This window comes from Strix aluco, chromosome 4 (assembly GCF_031877795.1).
Source record: "Strix aluco isolate bStrAlu1 chromosome 4, bStrAlu1.hap1, whole genome shotgun sequence".
Taxonomy (NCBI): Eukaryota; Metazoa; Chordata; class Aves; order Strigiformes; family Strigidae; genus Strix; species Strix aluco.
This window is the reverse complement of record NC_133934.1, coordinates 132,031,881-132,050,928: the sequence shown is the minus strand read 5'-3', so window position 1 is coordinate 132,050,928 and position 19,048 is coordinate 132,031,881. Positions and strand designations below refer to the sequence as shown.

Below are 19,048 nucleotides of genomic sequence, written 5' to 3'. Positions count from 1 at the left end.
TTTGGTATTCCCAAAGATCAAATTAAGACAAAACCCTGCTCACTGTGTCTCAGCTTAATCATAGAATTGTTGAGGTTGGAAAAGACCCTTAAGCTCATTGAGTCCAACCGTAAACCTAACACTGCCAAGTCCACCACTAAACCATGTCCCTGAGTAAATGCCATGTCTACTCATCTTTTAAATATCCTCAGGGATGTTGGTACTTCAGGACTGCCCAGCAGTGGAGCAATGTGGTGGGGAGAAGGCTGCTGAGCTCTGTTCATGCGGTGCTGAAAGGAAAGGGAGCTCAGGCAGCACCCAGCACATAGGATATGCAGAGGCCAGCTCTCTTGAATACGTAATTTTTTCTCCAGTCCATAGCAAAATGTAGCTGCTTGCACCCCACAGTGCTCACTTTGAATTTCAGACTCCAGTTGCTTGTCTGAATACTCCTCTAGCCAGAGAAATATTTCAGGCTCTCAGATAAATGCATTCCCTCAGTTTTTTATCAGTGCTTCCGCCTAGCATCAGATTTATAGATTCCGTATTTATTTACTGTATTCATTATTACAGTAACCATTGGACTTTTGCTTGAAAATAAAGTGTAACTTTAAAGAAGACTTGAAAACACAGAGTGGCAACAGATTTGTAACTCTACAAACACGCCAGCACGATGATCTGACATTACTGAGGCTCAGGGGCAAAACTTCAGTTCACCACGCAGAGGCCCTATAAAGTGGAAGAGCCTTTCTTGGTACCACATATAAAATCTCTGCTGCATCCCACCATGTCTTGCAGCCACGGTGCAAATTTGGAAAGTTTAGACACAGGAAGTTGCATAGATGAGAAACGGCAGCACCTGAGTGCAGAATCTTAGGCCTCCTTCTAGTCACAGACTTCAAAGTAAATTTCTAAAACACACTCGAGTTTAGGAGAGTCTGCAGTTACACCTTAGCAAAATTAATGCAGAGGAAACCATAAAGACTCAGAATTCAAAACTCAACAAGGACTTCACAGCAGTAAGATTAAACCACAATAATTTTCAAAAGGAAAGGAAAAAAAAAAAACCCCAACCCAGAAGCCCACAACAAAACACAAACCAGAATTTATGCTGAACATATGATCTAAATCCTGTCTGGGGTATATACTTCATCCTGCAGAACCCTTTTATTTCAGCAAATACAGCAGAGATGTTTGTATTCATTAAGAAAAAGCATTTCCATTGCTGGTCTAAATTTCAGTTGTTATTGAAACTTTCACTCTCTGTTTTCTATCCCAATGATTTATTCACATTTTTTCTTCTATCTTTTGAGAGTTGAAGGAAGAATGACATCAAATACACTTTATACCTAACAAAAAGAATCATTCTGGACTTGTTTTGAGAAACCTTCAAGTGGCTGGAAAATTTTAAGTGCAACCAGCCTTCAGTGTGTCACAGTCCCCTGCTTTGTTTCCGAGAGATGACCTTTGTTTTACCAAGCCAGAGGTCCTTTACTGCATGAATCATCTTTCATGCTCACAGGAACGGCAGTCCAATAAAGAAGTGTCTTATCTCTGTTTACATAGCTACTGCTGAGGAGTAGCAGCAAAAATCTGGCACTGAGGCTTCAAAAGAACCAGTCCATCTGATACCTTTAACAAAGGCTTTGCTCTCCTGTTATTCTTTGCAGATGTTGGCAAGGCACAGTCTTGCCCTCCACTTTACAAATACCATCTCACCTTTGAGATAATATTACATATAAACTTCCTTACATCTAAACTGGGTGTCTTATGGCAGTGTTCTGACTTATGTCCATATTAAAAAAAAAATCATAATATTCCATGACAAAAATTGTTGTTGTTGTTATTATTATTATTAATCAAACTGGAAAGGAGATAGTACAACTCAGTTCATGCAAATAGTCCCAGTGAGGTCAGTTAGGAAAACCATATTGAATCAGGGTGGCTTCTTGCATGACTAATTGCACAAACAAGTTAACATTACAATCATGAGTGCTTAATATAGAGAGAAAATACAGAAAACAGCACTTGGCCTGCTAAGTTTTGAAACACCACCTGACTCAGACTGCTTTTCAGCCTCCTTGTACATTTTAAACATTTATTTTTTAATAAGTTAAAATGAGCTGTTTGGTTCCTCAAATGAAAAAAATCTGTGTTTGTTAAAAATAGATCTTTGCCTCAGTTTTAGTAATTAGGAAAATTATAATCCATTATAAAATTTTTGAATAATTTCATTACATTGAAAACATGATAATGAAACTAGAAGAAAGTCAAAAGGGATATGTTCAGGCATATGGGTTCCTTATTGTGTTTCCTGTATATCAGGGCTTCACGTTGTCCATGTAGTAAGAGTCACCTGACTGTAAACCTTAGTCAGGGAATCTAAGCAACCAATTATATCAGGAACAATTTACAAAATTACATCCTTAGGATTGCCTGGTTCAAAAATCTTTACAGCTCTATTGACTGTGTGCAAGTACACTCTAGCTGATTTCTTAAGAGCTTGGTGAAAGAAGTGTTCAGCAGTTACTGGAAAAACAGAAAGAGGCACAGGTAAATAAACGTGAAGTGTCAAATAGATATAAAAGAACTCATTCTTACCTTGCTGCTCTTGACTCAGAGCACAGAGACAGCTGGAGCTTGCTCTTGACTTGTTGGAGCAGACACAGCTAGAGCCTGCAGGGAGCAGGAAACACAGTATTAAATGAGGGCACACCCTGAAACTTTCAGTCTAAGCTATTTACAAGTCATTAAATGGTTTGATTTTATTTTTACTGTCTTGTTCTTCTGCATCCCAAAACAGGTGATAGAGTTGTACTTTGCTACTTGGATCAAGTGGCCTGACAGGGAAGGCAGAGCAGTGCTTGTTTCTATGTGGTTGCCCAAAGAACGTGGGTGTCTGACACCCACCTGTGGGACACTCATCCATCACAGGCACCCCCAGAATAGCTCCCTCCCTGCAAGAGGTCCTCGTCGCCTGGCCGAGGGCATCCTCCCAGTAGAGAGCTGCCACTCCAGGAGTGATTGTGATGTATTGCTGGTTTGGAGAGGAGTTCTACCTTAGGTTTTGGACATGAGACTTCAGGGCTTGCATTGTTTTGCACAGAGGATTGTATTGTCCAGTGAAAGTGCAGATTTTAACCAAAGAGAGCGTGTGAAGTCATCAAACTGGTGTATTTTGTAGGAACAATTTTAGAAACAAATAACAGACAGGCCAGGCAATTTGGATGCAATGTCTTTCCATATTCCTTTATCCAGCATGTTTCCACTGAAGAAACCCACTTATTCGTTTAATAAGCTCCCCAGTAACTTTGGGGAAGAAAAAATTCCTAGTCGCACTAAATAACTGCATCAGAGCAAATGTGAAGGATGATAAAAAACGAATATTACAGCCCTGCCCCCAAATGATGACCCTCTTCCAAACACATCTGTGGGAGCACCATGCATTAGGGTGGGCTGTAGCTGCTGAACCCATGTCCCGGGGTGGTGGGTCTCAGCACTGCTGCCCCAAAACACCAGCAGCTCTCCAGGGAGTTTGCTGTGTCCCCCCCAGTCAGCGCAGGGAGGGGAGAAGCCCAGGGGCTCTCCAGGAGGCAGAGAGAAGCCTGCTCTGTCTCTGACCCAGGAGGAGAAGCAGGTCCAGCTGTGGACTGCCATGAGGGGACACCGTGTACGCGACCCCCCCCGCCATCTGTGCCACTGGGATGCCAGCCAGCCCACCCCTTGGGAAGGGCAGGCTCTGCCTTCCTGCTCATTCCTTGCAAGCTCTGGGAGTCCCAAGAAATAAATCTTGACAATTTTCCTAATTAGTGGATTTCTTATCCACTTTGTCTACTTTCTGGGCACTTACTTACCAGGCCTGTCACACAGCCTGCGGGGAACGGGGATGGGAACTGAATGACTCGGGGGACTTCATGTCCCCACTGCTGTTGACTTGTCAGGGGACATCCCTTCAAACACTGCACTCCTATTTTACTGACTGACAGGAACGGACCTTCTCTTTCACACAAATAACTAGGGAACAGATTGCTAGATAGGATTGTTTTTCCAACAAAGGCGCCTTTCCATTTCTAGGTTGTTGATAGTACAGAGTTTTTAATAGCATGTATTCATTTTTCACATGAGCATTTCAAAGTGTTAGGTGTGTGATTCTCCAGACAAAGGTAGCTTTCTGCAGCTGGGAAGTGTATGCTTTTCTATACGGTGAAAAAGTGAATGCTATCTAAAGAAATTTGAACTGCCAAAATGAAATCACAAGTAATGCAAAGACATGCTGCTTGGAGCCTGTCAAAACCCATTTGCTATTTTGGGTGGCATTCAACTGACATCAGTAAGAATTTGAAGGGCCTTTATTTCACACCTTCAAAGAGCTTTGAACAGCTCAAAAACCTAACTGAAGAAAACACTGGGGAGGAAAATATAAACAAGTGTGAGTGCAAGTAAGAAAGGAACAAATGCCCGGAGAGTAGACTTCTCTGAAGCTCTGTGATGGCCAGAGAATAACAGTGGAAGTGCTTTGAACTTCTTTCTTCCAGTCCCCACTACATTCAGTAATACTTACCTCACAAGTCTTTGTCATAGGACAAAATAATTACTGTGGTAGAGCAACTGCATGTGGATTCTTCTACTGATGGGACAGAGATCAAAATGACTGTTAGAATTTTGCACTGATCATCACTGTTGTCCAGTGATGTCTCTCATTGAATCACTGTCACATGCAAAGTCTTTAATTGTGCTATATAATTTTCTAACCACAAGTGTCAAAAAAGAAAAACATTCTTTTATTACAATATTTTTTGTAATAAGGGTTAATTTGGTTTGCAGTTTCACCTTTTCAGTAGGAATGCCCTTTATACAGAGGATTTCTCAAGCATCTTTCACATGCCAGCATGACCTAATTGTCGGCTGAAGAAGTGGCCTGCATTTCACAGATAGAGCTATCTACCTGTATAAATTTTCATTGCTGTTTTGTGGTGGGGTTTTAGAAGGGTTTTTCTTTCGTTTTGTTTTAATTTCTACAACTTCCCGTTTTACCCTTGTTCCTAAATCTCATTTATAAGCAGAATGCTTCCAGCTGAATTAATCATCAAACAGCCATGCTTTTCTTTTAGCAATAGCCAGCTAGGTCAGGCTCTGTCTAGCCCATACAGATATTAGAGATAAGAGATGTCCAGCTCCTTCCTCCACTGTGAAACTTAGTGGGAGAAGTCACAAGTGAGCATGGAAAGAGCTGAGAGCCATCAGTGTAGACAGTGCACTCTTCCCCTTCGTTTGGGGCTGGCTCTGCTCCTTGCTTTAGGGGTGATGCTGCCAGAACAAGACTCACTTTCTTCTTGTGCTCTTGATGTCCAGGGCATCAACAGGCTTCATCTGTTTCCTCTGGCTCCTGGCCAGCTGTGTCCAAAGCCACCAGATCTAGTGGGGTGTCCCAGTGTTGGGCAGCAGCAGCTGAAGGGCTACAGCTCAGATGTGTCGAAGACGCTGTTGGTGTAGCCCTGCTCAGCACAGCAAGGGCTGAGGATCTTATGCACAAAGGTGGTAGAGATGGCTGAGGTGGGACTTACACATAGCTTCCTCCAGCCAAAATCAGAATCTGGGAAGCCCTTACTCACTTGCTAGTAAAACCTGGGGTCTTAAAACGCACAGGTATTTTTTCTTGCAATACGACAGTACCTTGTCCCCTTACAGAAGGGACAGCAGCATCAGTGACAGCCCCAGGGCACAGCTGCAGGGAGGCTGACTGAAACGCCTCTGTGTGGTTTAATGCCACGGCTTTTCTCCCTCAAGTCTTCACTTGTCAGCTCTAGAGTAGCAGATGTGATATTGGGCAGCTCAGGAAGGAGCTGTGTCAGTTCCCACCGCCTGGAGCTGCAGGGCTTTTGATCATGCTGTGGTGGCTCCCCTCTCTTCTGCTAGACATGTTAATAATGTTGTATCGCCATGGCAATTGTATGCTGATAATGCTGGGGTATTGCACAATTATGGTATTTCTCTTAATGTTGGAGGCACATTAATAAATTACAAGCACTTTGAAAACAAAAGCTTTTGTAGTTCTGGTATCAAATGAATCCAAAATTATTATTTTAAAGTTAAACAACTATGCTATTTGAAAAGTGGAGAGTAATCTATGATAAGAGTTAGAGTATCACCTGTATGATGTCCTCCACACAACTTTCTAACATGCACTTTAGAGGTATTTCAGTTAGTAAAGCACCAGCATAGAGAGAGCTTTTTGTTGCAAAGCATGCTTTTTAAAAGAAAAAAATCATATTAACCATGTCACATACACATACATGTGTAGCAGGTCTCCTATCTTAAAAACCATATATTGAGCTGAAGACCTTCATAGAAAGGCAACAGATATGATCAAGTATCTGTAATGGCTTCTGCATAAAAAACAAAGTAACCGGCTGAGAATCATCAGTCTGGAAAGGGGTGTCCTAGGAAGGATATTGTTTCATTGATGGATAAATTTGTATGAATAAGCTATTCACTGTCTTGTACAGTACAAAACTCAGAACCACCCCAGTAGCTAGCTGGAGCCAGTTCCAAGCAAACAAAGGCTGTTCTTTGCAGCGTGTTGTACAGACGGGCAGTTGCGCCCACAGACATTTTACCTGGGAGCAAAAGGGAGACTGGAAATTGGAGATACTCACCGGGGCTCGTAGGGTCCGCTGAGTATCCCCAGGTGAAGGCTGAGAAAACACAAGTGGGAGGTGTTGTCTCTCCTGCACAGTTACTGCCCTACATGATGCGCCCTGTATGGCTGTGGCTGCTGCCAGAAACACCCTGTCAGGAGAAACAGGAGCAGGGCTGGGTGATCCATGGGTAGCAGCCCCTCACTATCCTACCTGCAGCCACACACAGGTCAAACGCAGCGCTGGGTGTTGGTGGTGAAGTGAGAAACCTTAACGAAATAGATGCAGGTCTCTCAGCAGGGTGGGCTCTCAGCAGGATGGGCTCTTGAGATAAGGGAGGAGCTGCAACTACTGAGTCCCAAGATAAGGAAGGGGAATTCAAAGAATGCTAAATTGACATGCTGAAGAGACCTAATTGGGTGAAAAGCCATAAGAGGAAGAAGAGGAATCTTCAATCTTCATCCTGAAGACCCCTGCCCAAGACCATCAGGAGACATCGCGCAGGCGCAACGGGGAGGGACTTGGGGCAGGATTTATGATAATGATTTCTCAAAACTAATTGTAATATCTCTCCCTATTCTCGGGATTTATGATAATGATTTCTCAAAACTAATTGTAATATCTCTCCCTATTCTCGGGATTTATGATAATGATTTCTCAAAACTAATTGTAATATCTCTCCCTATTCTCGGGATTATCATGAATATGTAAACACTTACGCTATAGAAAGGAGCTGCTTTTCGCTCCAAAATGTGCACGTTTGTGGAGGAGCGATCCCCCGTGCACCCAGCGCTGAATAAACATACCTTCTTTATAACCTTACTGGTTGTAAAGTCGTGACTCCGCACGTCAGTGGCAAGGAGCAAACCCAGTCCAGGGTCCACCAGGGAGCCCAGCCAAGGAGCAAGAGTAAAGTGGAATGGAGGCAGGGCTGGAGCTGAGGCCATGCCATAGTTCCAGAGTCCATCCAGGAGGCAGGGCCGGAGCTGAGGCCATGCCATGGTTCCAGAGTCCATCCAGGAGGCAGGGCCGGAGCTGAGGCCATGCCATGGTTCCAGAGTCAGTCCATCCAGGAGGCAGGGCTGGAGACAAGACCGCATTCAGGTGCGCACTCACAGCAAAGCTCAGGCAGGGTCTGGGTTCCCATGTCTGGGCTGAAGTGGGGCTCTGGTGTCCTGGGCAGAGGCTGTGCTCACACTGAGGCTTGTCAGGGCGAGTATTGGTGTCCTCAGGGTCCTGACATACAGGTTCCTTAAAGGCTTCACATCAAGCTTTTCCGTGCAGAGACTCAGTGCAGAGAACATCTACTCTAAATGAAGAGCTCTGTCTTTATCTTCCTGCTGCTCCTGAGGATCAATCCTGGTTCCACCTGTGGCAAATCATTGCTTGTGAAGGGTTATGGTTAACAGCTGCTTCAGGTGAAGCACCCTCATTTGAAGTGCAAAGCTTCTGTTAAAGTGCAGAGTCCACTACAAAATGAAATACACTTTTTGCCTGGCTCTAGTCATTAGTTGCAGAAATAATCAGATAAGCCATCTGCTAACAGTTAGTTTACACTTTGGTAATAACCACCATATAAAGAACCATTTTGAAATGGTGGTTTCAACCTTCCTAAAAGCTCTGCATTGCAGCACAGAAGAGTTGAGCTGATAGGAGTTCACAGCTATTTTATCCCACTGCATTAGCCTGCCCCTAACACTGCAGTATAAATTACTTGTATAAATAATATTATTTATAATAATAGAACTGCACTATATAATGCTTGTATTTTTCTACCTTTTTACAAATTTGTGCTAAGGTTGTAGGGTTTTTTCCCTGTTTTTATTTTTTTTTTCCCCTTTGGTTCATGTGTTTGTTAGTGTGTTTATTTGTTTTCAGTGGAAACTGTTGACAAAGTAAAGAGAACATTCTGGGAAGTCCCTGGGAAGAGTGAGGAGCACTGTAAATTCTCTCTCAGCTATATCAGGTAGAGCAAGCAATGCCATTATCCCTTTATGCCAGACTCTTCAAGATTTCTTTTTTACCAGAAAAATGAAAGTACAATCATATATTGGGGAATCTGCTTAGCACTAAATCTTTGCATGGATGTTAGTAAAGTTCCCTGCTTCTTCAGGCATCTTAATGCAGATGTCTTGCAAACCTACACACACAGCCACAGGCAGGAAATGGTGTTCCTCTTGTCAAAACCCTACCTAAGCGATCTGTCTGAAGTTTAGGGACTTTCAGACTTTTCTGAAATTTTCAGTTTTTTCTGGGTATTTTCCGATGAAGCTACAGTAGTATAAACTGTATTATACGACTCTGCTTTGAAGCTTCAATTAACCAGTCTACTACATGTTAATGACAGTTCACATTTTCCTGTTTCATATTGCTCCTAATCAATTTGAATAACAGATTGCCATGGAAGACTCAATTAAACTCTATGTGACATTAATTCCATTTATGTTTTATGTTTAATGATATAAAGCTGCTAACTTCATTGTAGTTACTGGTGATGGATTTTCAAGAAAGCAAAGCTGTTCCAAAGTGCTTTAAAAAATGAATGAATGGGAGGGTATTTGGTGGGATTTTTTTCCTTGCAGATTTAGGTACTGCCTAGGAATCTGGAGAGGCATAGAATAAGGTGATTGAGATAAGCTTCTTAGTGCCAAACATTTTTTTTCTGATTATTGTTGAGATGCGATGATTGGAAGAAAGGGTGTGCATGCAGGGAACTGGTCTCTAAGAGCCAGAGAACAGAAACATGGCATAAACATCTCATGAGGTGTTTTTCTGTCATTCTCACTCCAGCTCTGAGCCTGCAAAAAGGGTGCTCACAGCCAGTGGGTCTTGTCAGTCACCTTCACCTCTTAGACAAATGTTCACTGCTTGTGCTCACTGTCACTCAAACCCCCAAATTATACTTGATGGTCTATTTAGAGCATGATTGTCACTCTCATTAAGAAGAAAATGAAGAGCCTATCTTGCTAGAAGAAAATAGGAGGAGTTGGATATTTACTCTCTTTAACTAGAGTCACAAGTGATTATCATGTCTCTTTATAAAAAACCTTTAGAAAGAGTGATACATTAAAAACTGGTAGACTGTTGCTCAGGAGAGACATGAATTTCTGGAATGATCAATCAAGTGATACAGTCAGGACAAGAAGTCTTAACTGAAGACAGAGGCTAATAAGCACTCCAAGGCTAAGAGAAGGATTATCCTTTTGCCTTGAAAATTAAAGTTCAAGAGATAAGGTTTGAGGCTTTAATTTGCTGCTATATCAAGGAGTTGAAAAGAAACTGATTTCATACACTTTATGGTGAATGTAGTTCATCAGTCCTGTGATTCAGCTCTTACACCGATCATCCTCAAAGACTGTAAAACATTCCTTTGCATAACCCTTTCCCAAAAAGTTTATATTTTCTTCTGTTGTTGTTTCAGATTTCCCTGCCACAGTGGAGATTGCAAGATGTAGCTTGGTGCTTCCGCTACTTTTGAGAAATTTCTCAAATGCCAGGTCAGTCCAAATTGTTCACAGATTTGTGGTATAACAGTCAGTCACAAGGTGCTGAGACAGAAAATAACTTTCTGTCAAGGCAGGTTGATGGGATCACTGTTTTGAACTCTACTTAGTGCAAATAAAATATTTTCAGCACTGGTGAAGTCCTTCATCTCTCTGGTGTTACACTACAGCTCCTAGTATGTAGGTATAAGTGAAAAAGATTATCTTTCAGGATAGATCTAATACTCAAATCCTTGGGCGTTCATTAGTATCGCATGTTGTGTTTTACATATTTCACCTGAAGTTTCAAGTTAAAATTTAGTCATGTTTTTCAGCTCTAAGATCTATGGTTTTTCTTAAGTTTATTTTTCATTTACTGTGGATTTTTACATCTTTGCTTTTCATAACACAATCTGGAATTCTTATGGGACATTCCACTACTTTTTAACAGGCAAGAAAACTGTAACGATGTAAACATGAGTAGGCTTGTAATACACTTGGACTATAAATAACTGCTTTGAATGCATTTTTTTAAATGAAAAATGTCCTCATTTGTCTTTCCCACCTGGATGGCTCCAGCTGAAAGTGAACAAATCTATCAACTCACTGGAAACATAGGATATAGAGATTTTTCTCTGATGGTGTCATTTTCACATTAGAAGAAACTAACATTTCAATTCTGAATGCAAACACTGTTAGTATTGCCATTTTTGTAGTTGTGATGAGAAATCTCATTATATTCTTTTCTTCTTAAAACCTAACTTCTAGAGATGTGGTCTCATAATTAGATGTACTCTTATTTCTTGAGACATCAAAGAATACCTTAGGTTCTGTTAAACTACATAATTATTTAAAACATTTCTGATATTATTTATGCATATGTCTTCATAAAGTGTGAGTTTAATTTCTGATTTAACAATCAAAGGCTGTTTATACCTTATAGTTTAGATCACTCTTTTTAATGATTGCTCAGAACAATTATTCATTCTGACATTTTGCTGCAGTGTAACACATCCATTTTTCATAGATAAGCCCAGTTTAGTTTTAGTGGGGTTGTTAAAGGTGTTCTTCCAAAATATACTTTTTCTGGTAGTAGTTGCTATGAACAATGCCATTGAATAATAACTGTTTGCTGCCACAGGAAGCACACTTCCTGCAGCTTTTTGCTATAAGCACTTTATCTGAGTTCCCATAATTTTATTTGGTTCTTTTAATTAAAGTCTGTCTGCTTCGGAGAACTGTTTATAGATTTGGACATGACTGAACGTTCAAACCCACCCCTTCCATTCATTAGGAAACGTTTGAGTTTTTGCATCCTCTGATGATCAGAGCCTGTTCTCGGACACCTTCTCTACATCACAGAAACTCCAGTGGGGTCAGCGGATTTAGCAGAGATCTGTGTTCAGATAAATGGGATCAGAATCTGCTGTCAAAAACCATTTTCCATGTCTGCTCCCGACCTTCTTCATTCTGTGAAAATACCCATCAGCCATATGAATCCTAACAAAACCTTCTGAGAAATGTAGGGAAAAGGGAGTTGGGCAAGGAAGAGATTAAATAAGCCCAGCTTTTTATCCACAGTTCCTCAGGGTTTAACTAACCTGCATGACCCCTTCCTAGCAGGGTTTCTGAACATCTCTGCTGAGAGCAGACAGGGGCTGAGCTCAGGGTGGGAACAGTGGGAGCAGGGTGGGTGCCAGGCTCAGCTGCAGCAGAAATGCGCCCTTCCTCTGCAGCACTGGGGAGGCACTGGGCACCATGACTTTAGCTAGAGAAAATTCTGCAGTATATTAACATACCATTTTCTGTGCTTGGAGAGATGCCAGGGTCTCTTTAAAGGACACTTTGAGCGTGCAAATGAAACTTCTAACAACTTTTGGCTAGGCCATGGCCAGTGGCACAAGGGAAACCTCAGAGTGAGGGGCAGCAGGAGGCACTAGAAATCAGCTGCAGTTCTCATGGATTCTGCTCTAGTGGCTGGTCCTAAAATCATCAGGCTTCTGCTCTCTTACAATCTCCTCCCCTTCACAGACAGTTCTTCCCAAGGCACAATAAGCCCAGTGGATTATTATTTTTGACACAATATGCAGGTGGATTTCCCCAGAGTCTCTTGTGCTGCAGCAAACATGACCACATGCCTTAGAAGGACAGTTGTCCTGATGCAGGGTGGCTCTCGTGTTGGCCCAGGCTTGGTCATGAAATACACAGCATCAGCTTTGGTTGACACTCAGGGATCTACTTTCTGTGGTATGAAAAGGGCAGCAGCAAAGGAATTAAAAATGAAAGCCCCATCTGTGCAAGTCAGGAGAACCACTTTGCACATTGAGCTTTGCTGAGCTAAAGAAGATGATGTCGTCATTATTGTTGCTGCACTGCTGTCTCCAGTAACCAATTCATCTAGAAGAGCCTTTCCTTTCATGACAGCTGTTTCAAATCATGGATGATGAGGAAAGTACAAGAATAAAAATAGCCCACCTCTTCTGACAGTTCGCAGGAGAAGTTTGTGCATTTCCATTGGTAACTTCCCTTGTGCAAGCCTGCACCATACGAACGTCTGTCACGGGGTCACTTGCCTGCTGCAGTGACCTTCAAGTGCTCTCGCCACCCATCGAGATCGTACTTGTTGTTAACAAAATATAAAATTGATTACAATTAACAGGGATAAATAATTTGAAATGGAAATGTAATTGAGAAGATGAAGAAATGTATATTGAATCTAATGAGGTAACTTAAAATACTTCAAATTAAGATTACTTTGATTCCTTATACTAATTGTCAAAGTTTAAATATTCAACGGGTTTGGAATTTAGGAAGACAATGTTATCATCCTTGAGACATCCTTTAACGGTTATATTCTGGCAGCCAGACAGTGACACTCCATACAAGACCTCTGAGCCTCCACAGCCTTGTTCAGGTGGAAACAATTTTGAAAAATTCTGGAAAAGATCAATACCAAAATTTCCCCTGACTTCCACTGATCTAGAATGCCACTATTCATATTTTAGTAACAACAGAGAAACACCTAGCAAACTTGTTCTCCTAACTGTGTGCAGAAATATTTTCTTCTCAGCTAAAAACAAATAAGAATAAGAAAACAGTTTTCTGTATACTGTTTCCATAACCCCTAAAGATTAGTTATGTAGGAAAGGAATATTTTATACAGAGGGTTTTTTTTAAAGCCCCTGTATGCAATCTTGTTTTCAGTAAAAGATATTCCAGGTGGTTTAACCTGAGTCTTAGTCTTTCAACAAGGTCAACCAAAAAACTCTCTTGATTTCAACTTCCACATACCCTCATAAGCAGCTCTATAGGCAGGTGATGTACTGCCGATGTCTCCTCCTGGAAACAGGTAGTGCCACAGCCCATCAGAGGGCTTGGCGCAGCAGGTTTAGCCTGCGAGGCCTGCGAGGAGCAGCGTGAGGAGAGGCTGATGCCCAGACACCCTCTGGCCCTCATGAGCAACAGCACATGGCAAAGTGCAGGGGGTCTTCAGGGGTCAACAAACTATGGTCTCAGTCTGTAGAAGAGGAACATGGGTGCTTACCCCAAGAAAACTCCGAACTCCCACTGCCATCACATGGGGGCTTGCTGAAAGCATGAAGGGATCATAAACCTGTGATCTGAGACCAGCAAAGGACAAACATCAGCACTGTCAAGTGTTTAATCACTCAGTAAACTCTGCTCTCACTTTATACTTCATCTTCGTGTTGATGTTTATCTTTAAAGACACTTGAGCTGAACTGAGTCAAGCCTCCAGGCTGGTTCATGGGCTGGAGCCTGCAGAGCAGCAGAACATGTCAGGTGCTCTGGAAGAAGCTTGTCCCCTTCCTAAATGGGTGGATATTTCTCAGTTAATATCTGAGTCATGGCCTTGTAGCAGCAGAGTCAATGCTAAACTTTGCAGCCTCAGGGCTGAACCACCACCTTTGCTGTAATTGCCGCATCATAATGAAGACAGTGGCTGGTTCTGTTGAAAGAGTTCTCACAGAGATTGAGGACTGTTCACATACTGAAGTCCTACACAGAAAGACTATTTGAATGTGCTGTGTCTTACCTGTATTTTGTACAGGTGAGGCAGATTTTTTTCCTTTTCTGATGTATTCATGGTTCAGATAGGATTTCTCACATCATTCCTCTTCTCTGGTCCCCCAACAGACTGGAAAAGGTATCTTGAATCAGATTCATCTTATTGCACACAACTTCATGATATAATCCTCTTTATACAGAGAAGATAGAGGAGAAGGAGACTGTACTCGCACACTGACGATAACTCTTGGCATGTAGAGCCTCCCTTGTGCAGCACATGGTGAACGCTCTCAATGGACTGTGGCAGTCAAAAGCGTTCAAGCAGGGACAGAGAAATACCTCGGGGTTATCACACAGGGGCATGGCACAGCCTGGCAGAGGGCAGCTCGTCAGCCTGAGCTCACCTGGCTGCACACAGCAAGTCTCAGCTGTGCTGTCTGCTGGGTGCCAGCGCCACCGAGCCCTGTGGACACCCGTGGCACCCTGCAGAGCCCTGCAGCTGAGGCATACCTGTGGTGTGTGCTTGTCCTCTGTCCTGCCTCAAGGAGCATCCCTGCATCTAGCACAGCCCCTGCTCCTCTGTGCCACGGGTGAGGCTGGGCCGTCTTGCCCTGGGGGCAGCTGACCATCCTGCTGCCTCCAACAGAGCCGATGAGCTGAGCCAAGCTAAACCAAGCCAAGCCAAGCTAAACAGAGCTGAGCCAAGCTAAACTGAGCCAAACTAAGCCAAGCCTGACTTGGCCTCTCCCAGGCATCATTGCCTCCACTCACTCCTGGTGGTCTCCACAGCTGGCTGTCTAAAATAACAATCCTCATTAATGCTAATTAGCACTAATTAGGCACAGAAGCCTTAGGCTCTCAGAAGGGCAGGCTGTGCTACCGAGGAATGGATGGAAGTGCACCTACAGCTATAGCAATGGCTCTACAGCCTGCCACAGTGGGGTTGCAATCTGATACCCTTTTCATTCCCCAGGTCAGAATACAAATCAGCAATAAATTCATCCCTACCTTCCCCACGGAGTGCCTCTGCCTCTCTCCTGCGTGACACAGTGCTTCTGCGAGTGCCCGTGAGCTGGCCCTTCTGTGTGTGTGTCGTATCCAGCCCAGCAGAGCCCCTGAGCACAGGAAGCGTTCCCCCGGCTGCCTGCAGAGCTGGCAGGGGCTACACAGTCTGAGCCTGATATTGTTGCTTGATTATTTTTTAACTGAATTACAGACAACAGAAGAGATGCCTTGGGGATATTCTGAGAAAATAGAAAATGTATATGCTTTGGCTGACATTGTGAGCTCCTGCTTAAGAAAGATGTGGTAGACTTACTGTGAGAAAACAGATCCCTTGCACCATCATTTTGCAGTTCATTCCAATATGATTTTTTGTTTGCATCACACACAATTCTGACTTGGAGATGCATGGTGTGGTCTTACATACCTTTTACCCTTCTGTCCTGCCTTGTTAGGAGGAAGAAACTCCTTTGTTTATCTGAACTACTGTAAAGTTTTTAGTTCTGTATGTTTCCTTTTTCCTTTCCTAACCTAATACTCAAATGCCTTTTTTAAAATTATTAATGAACAAATTACTTTGGTAGATTTGATGTAATCTTATTATTTTCACAAACAGCTACCCCAAATCTGCAGTCTGAAATCTTTCTGGAGAAAATGACAGAAAATCACAGCAACCATCCCAGTCTGGCAGCTATTTCTTTACAAATAGTTGTCTTTCCGTGGTACCTTAAGGACTTTTCTAGCTGCCTGCAGACTTTGGATTACAATAGCTGTTTACAATACTTATTACAATAGATATTTTAGATATTACTTATTACAATAGATATTTTTGTCATATCTTCCCCTCTGCAGATTTCCAGAGCTACCATGTACTTTGCCTCTGCTTCCCAGAGGCAAACAAGCGTGTGGTGGAAATCAATAGCTGCTTAACCAAATGCCATAAACAGCGGCTATTGAGCCCTTCTACTGGTACTTTACTAAACAATGAAATGTTTGCTTATCTCCAGTTCTTACGTGAAAAGCCTCATAGCTCCCCAGGACAGTGTGCGGATCCAAGCTGTGCTGCCACAGGAGGGTGGCTGGCATGATTCTAGGTCCAAGAGTGTCCTTTTTGCAGAATTCTTTGCTTTGACATTCCCATATCACCCAAGTGACAGTAGTGAGGAGCCCGTGCTCCTGCTGCACAGCAAGGCAGACCTGGCGCTGTGCTGCCTCGGCTGGACGCTGCCCCCGGCCTCAGCACAGAACAACATTTAGTTCCAGGTAGGCAGAGCCAGTATGGCCGTATTCAGGGGCTGCTGGTCCCCAGCGGGGTGTGAGGGTGGCGTGGGTTGGCCCTGCGGTGGTGAGTGGGGCATCAGTGGTCCAGATGTGCCCTCTCTGAAACGCACGGGCTGTCTCCGCAGTCGTCCATTCTGATAAAGGCAGCTGGAATGACCCACCTGTCAGCAGAGGAACCCTGGTCTCGGCCTGGGCGAAAGGGTGGGACCAGGTTTACCTCCTCTGAATTACGTCCCTGTGGGAAAGTCTGGATTCAGGACCACAGGTGCCACAGTACCACTGATCCGTGTGGGACAGAGCCGAGCAAGGACACTGATGACCCCATGGCACTCTCCACCAGCCCCAGTGCACAGGGTCAGTCTCAGATAGATTTGAGCTGTGCTGGTAATAGTATTGAAAAAAATAATAACAAAAAAATGTTTAATCCCTGTATAGGCAGTAATGTACATCTAAATGTACATCTCCTTTTACACTTTCAGTGTTACAATCATCTGCAAATGCAACAGCCTGTAGGTGGATCCCACTGTTGAGTTTAATTCAGATTTTTAAAAAGTTCTGCATGATAGAAAGAATACCAAAGTCTTTAATTTTGAAGTAAAAAAAGGAATTAATCTTTTACTAAACTGTGTGGTGCTTCCAAAGCTTAAAAAATGCATTTAAAATTTTGTTTATTGATGTGTTTAATCCTAAATTTTAAAGAAAGTGGTATCATGACTCACACCTGCTCGTAACATCTAGCATTATTCCCAGAAAGACTAATCAACAGATTCGATGTAAAAGATTAATTACCATCCTCTCAGGAGACAGTTTGTTTACTAAACAATCAGCCATATGCAAATTACTGACTTAACATGCCATGTTTAATGGCTTCTTGAGGGAGTGTAACTGTTTGTTTATGTTTTCACACAACTATTTCAGCTAAGCAGTTTGCTGTTTAAGGAAGAGGTAGAAGCTGGAAATGGTTAAACTTCTGTACACGGCACTGTAGGAAGAAACTTTCTATGAAAGCAAATGGAGCCGGTTCGTGTCTTGACTTTTAGGACAAAAAGCCACAGCAAACCTTTTTTACCCTGTTTGCAGTGAGCATTTTGCTGTGCAGATGTTGTATAAAAGCCTGTGGATGAAACTGCGGCCGGGGGAAGCTGTGCTTGGTGTGCGCGAGTGTGTGCTGGTGTGAATGCTCCTGGGGCGTGGGTTTTTCTATGCAAAGCAAATATGCATAAGCCAATAAGAATAAAGGAGTATGAACTGGTGTGCACAGGCAAAAGGGGTTTTTTTTGCTTCAACACCCAGCCTAAGTGAGTGACTGAGTGACTGTCAGCTGTAGGACAGATGGATTTGAGCTGCGGTGCCTGGGTGCTGCAGCCCTGCAGCGATCGTGCACATGCCTGGCTGCGCTGCCACGGCCTGCAGCGTGGAGGGGTCCTGTGCCCTCCCGAGCACCAGGGTGACCTGGGTGAAGAGCCTATGAGAGCTCCGGGGCAGGCCACACAATGAGCAGGGCTGCGTTCTGGCTCTGAGCATCCAGCACTGCCCTGCACCCCTGTCACACGGGAGGTTTCCCCAGGTTTTGCCGTGGTTCCAATACCCTGAACTGAAGCTGCAGCACCAGTTTTAATGAATGCTAATAAAGCTTTCCTTCATGGCTACTCCCCTTCTGAACCCCTTTGGTTTTTGCTCCCCTATATCACATTGGCCTGGTCTTGTCCCACTCCTGTTGCCGTTCCCCCGCTGCCTTTCCTCCCGGTTGTCTCTTCCTTGCCAGCCCCTTCTCTGCCCTGAGCGCAGGGAGATGCAGCACGGCGGGGCCTGGGCCCCCAGCCCGAGTATCTTTGTCTTGCACAAACTCACATAAATAACCCTCAGCCTGTCACCTCAATGAATTTCAACAGTTCTAGAGAAATCAGTAGCCAAATTTTCAAGGAGGTGCTTGTGGAAAGTGGTTTTCATGTGTAAAGGCCAAATTCTTTTGATCCTAAGACACGATTCATAATGGGTGGACAAGTTACATTTCATAAAGTTTCCAAGGGGAAAAGAAAAATTGTGCATGTATCTTAGTGTGACTGACCATACACTGAAATTACACTTGTCTCACAATACAAGGATTAGACACAGCAAACATTTTTGAGGGCTACACGCAAGAAATCTTTATCAAGCCACAGCAAATAGAAACAAAGTCTGGAAAATTCAGCCTGTCAGCAGACAAACATGCAGAGAAGAGAGGTATAAAGTCACTAGAGAATTTTTTTTAAAAAATTTTCTCCTGATTTTAGCCTTCTGTACAATTAATTTAAAATTTAATTTCACATGAAAAGATAGCTCATGAGATAAAGATGGCCAAGGACTAATTCCCCGTGGCAGTGTGGGACTATATAGCAGAATAACAGCTCATTTAAAAATAACAGATCCATAATTTGATGCATTATTCACTTGTCTTTATTTGTAGTTTATTGTGTTACAAATCATCCTATTGTTCTGTTTTAGGTCATTACACAAATATTTGATTGTACTTTCCAGCCTCCTGAGGGGAAAAAACCCCCTAAACCAAACACATTGTTTGCATGGTAATGTCAGTTTTTCTTCTGTGAAAGACTTTATATAGCAGTTCATTAAAAATTAATTGTGAGTGTCTGTGTGCCA

At 43.0% G+C, this 19,048-nt stretch overlaps 1 protein-coding gene and 1 long non-coding RNA gene across 5 annotated transcripts in view; one reads left to right on the top strand and one right to left on the bottom strand.

The window, feature by feature from the left end:
• LOC141922118 (uncharacterized) overlaps positions 1-19,048 on the bottom strand; it is a 68,259-nt gene that overhangs the window by 38,271 nt on the left and 10,940 nt on the right. The window contains exons 1-3 of one of the 4 annotated variants that reach the window (XM_074821250.1): positions 7,424-7,511; positions 6,636-6,768; positions 2,581-2,655 (exon numbers count right to left, since the gene is read on the bottom strand). The gene's annotated coding sequence lies outside the window, so the exon portion shown is untranslated. The other 3 variants (XM_074821251.1, XM_074821252.1, XM_074821249.1) reach the window with 3 other exon arrangements.
• LOC141922121 (uncharacterized) lies at positions 7,606-15,175 on the top strand. Its single transcript, XR_012622897.1, has 3 exons — positions 7,606-7,721; positions 10,039-10,114; positions 15,099-15,175. It is a non-coding gene; the product is annotated as an uncharacterized LOC141922121 (long non-coding RNA).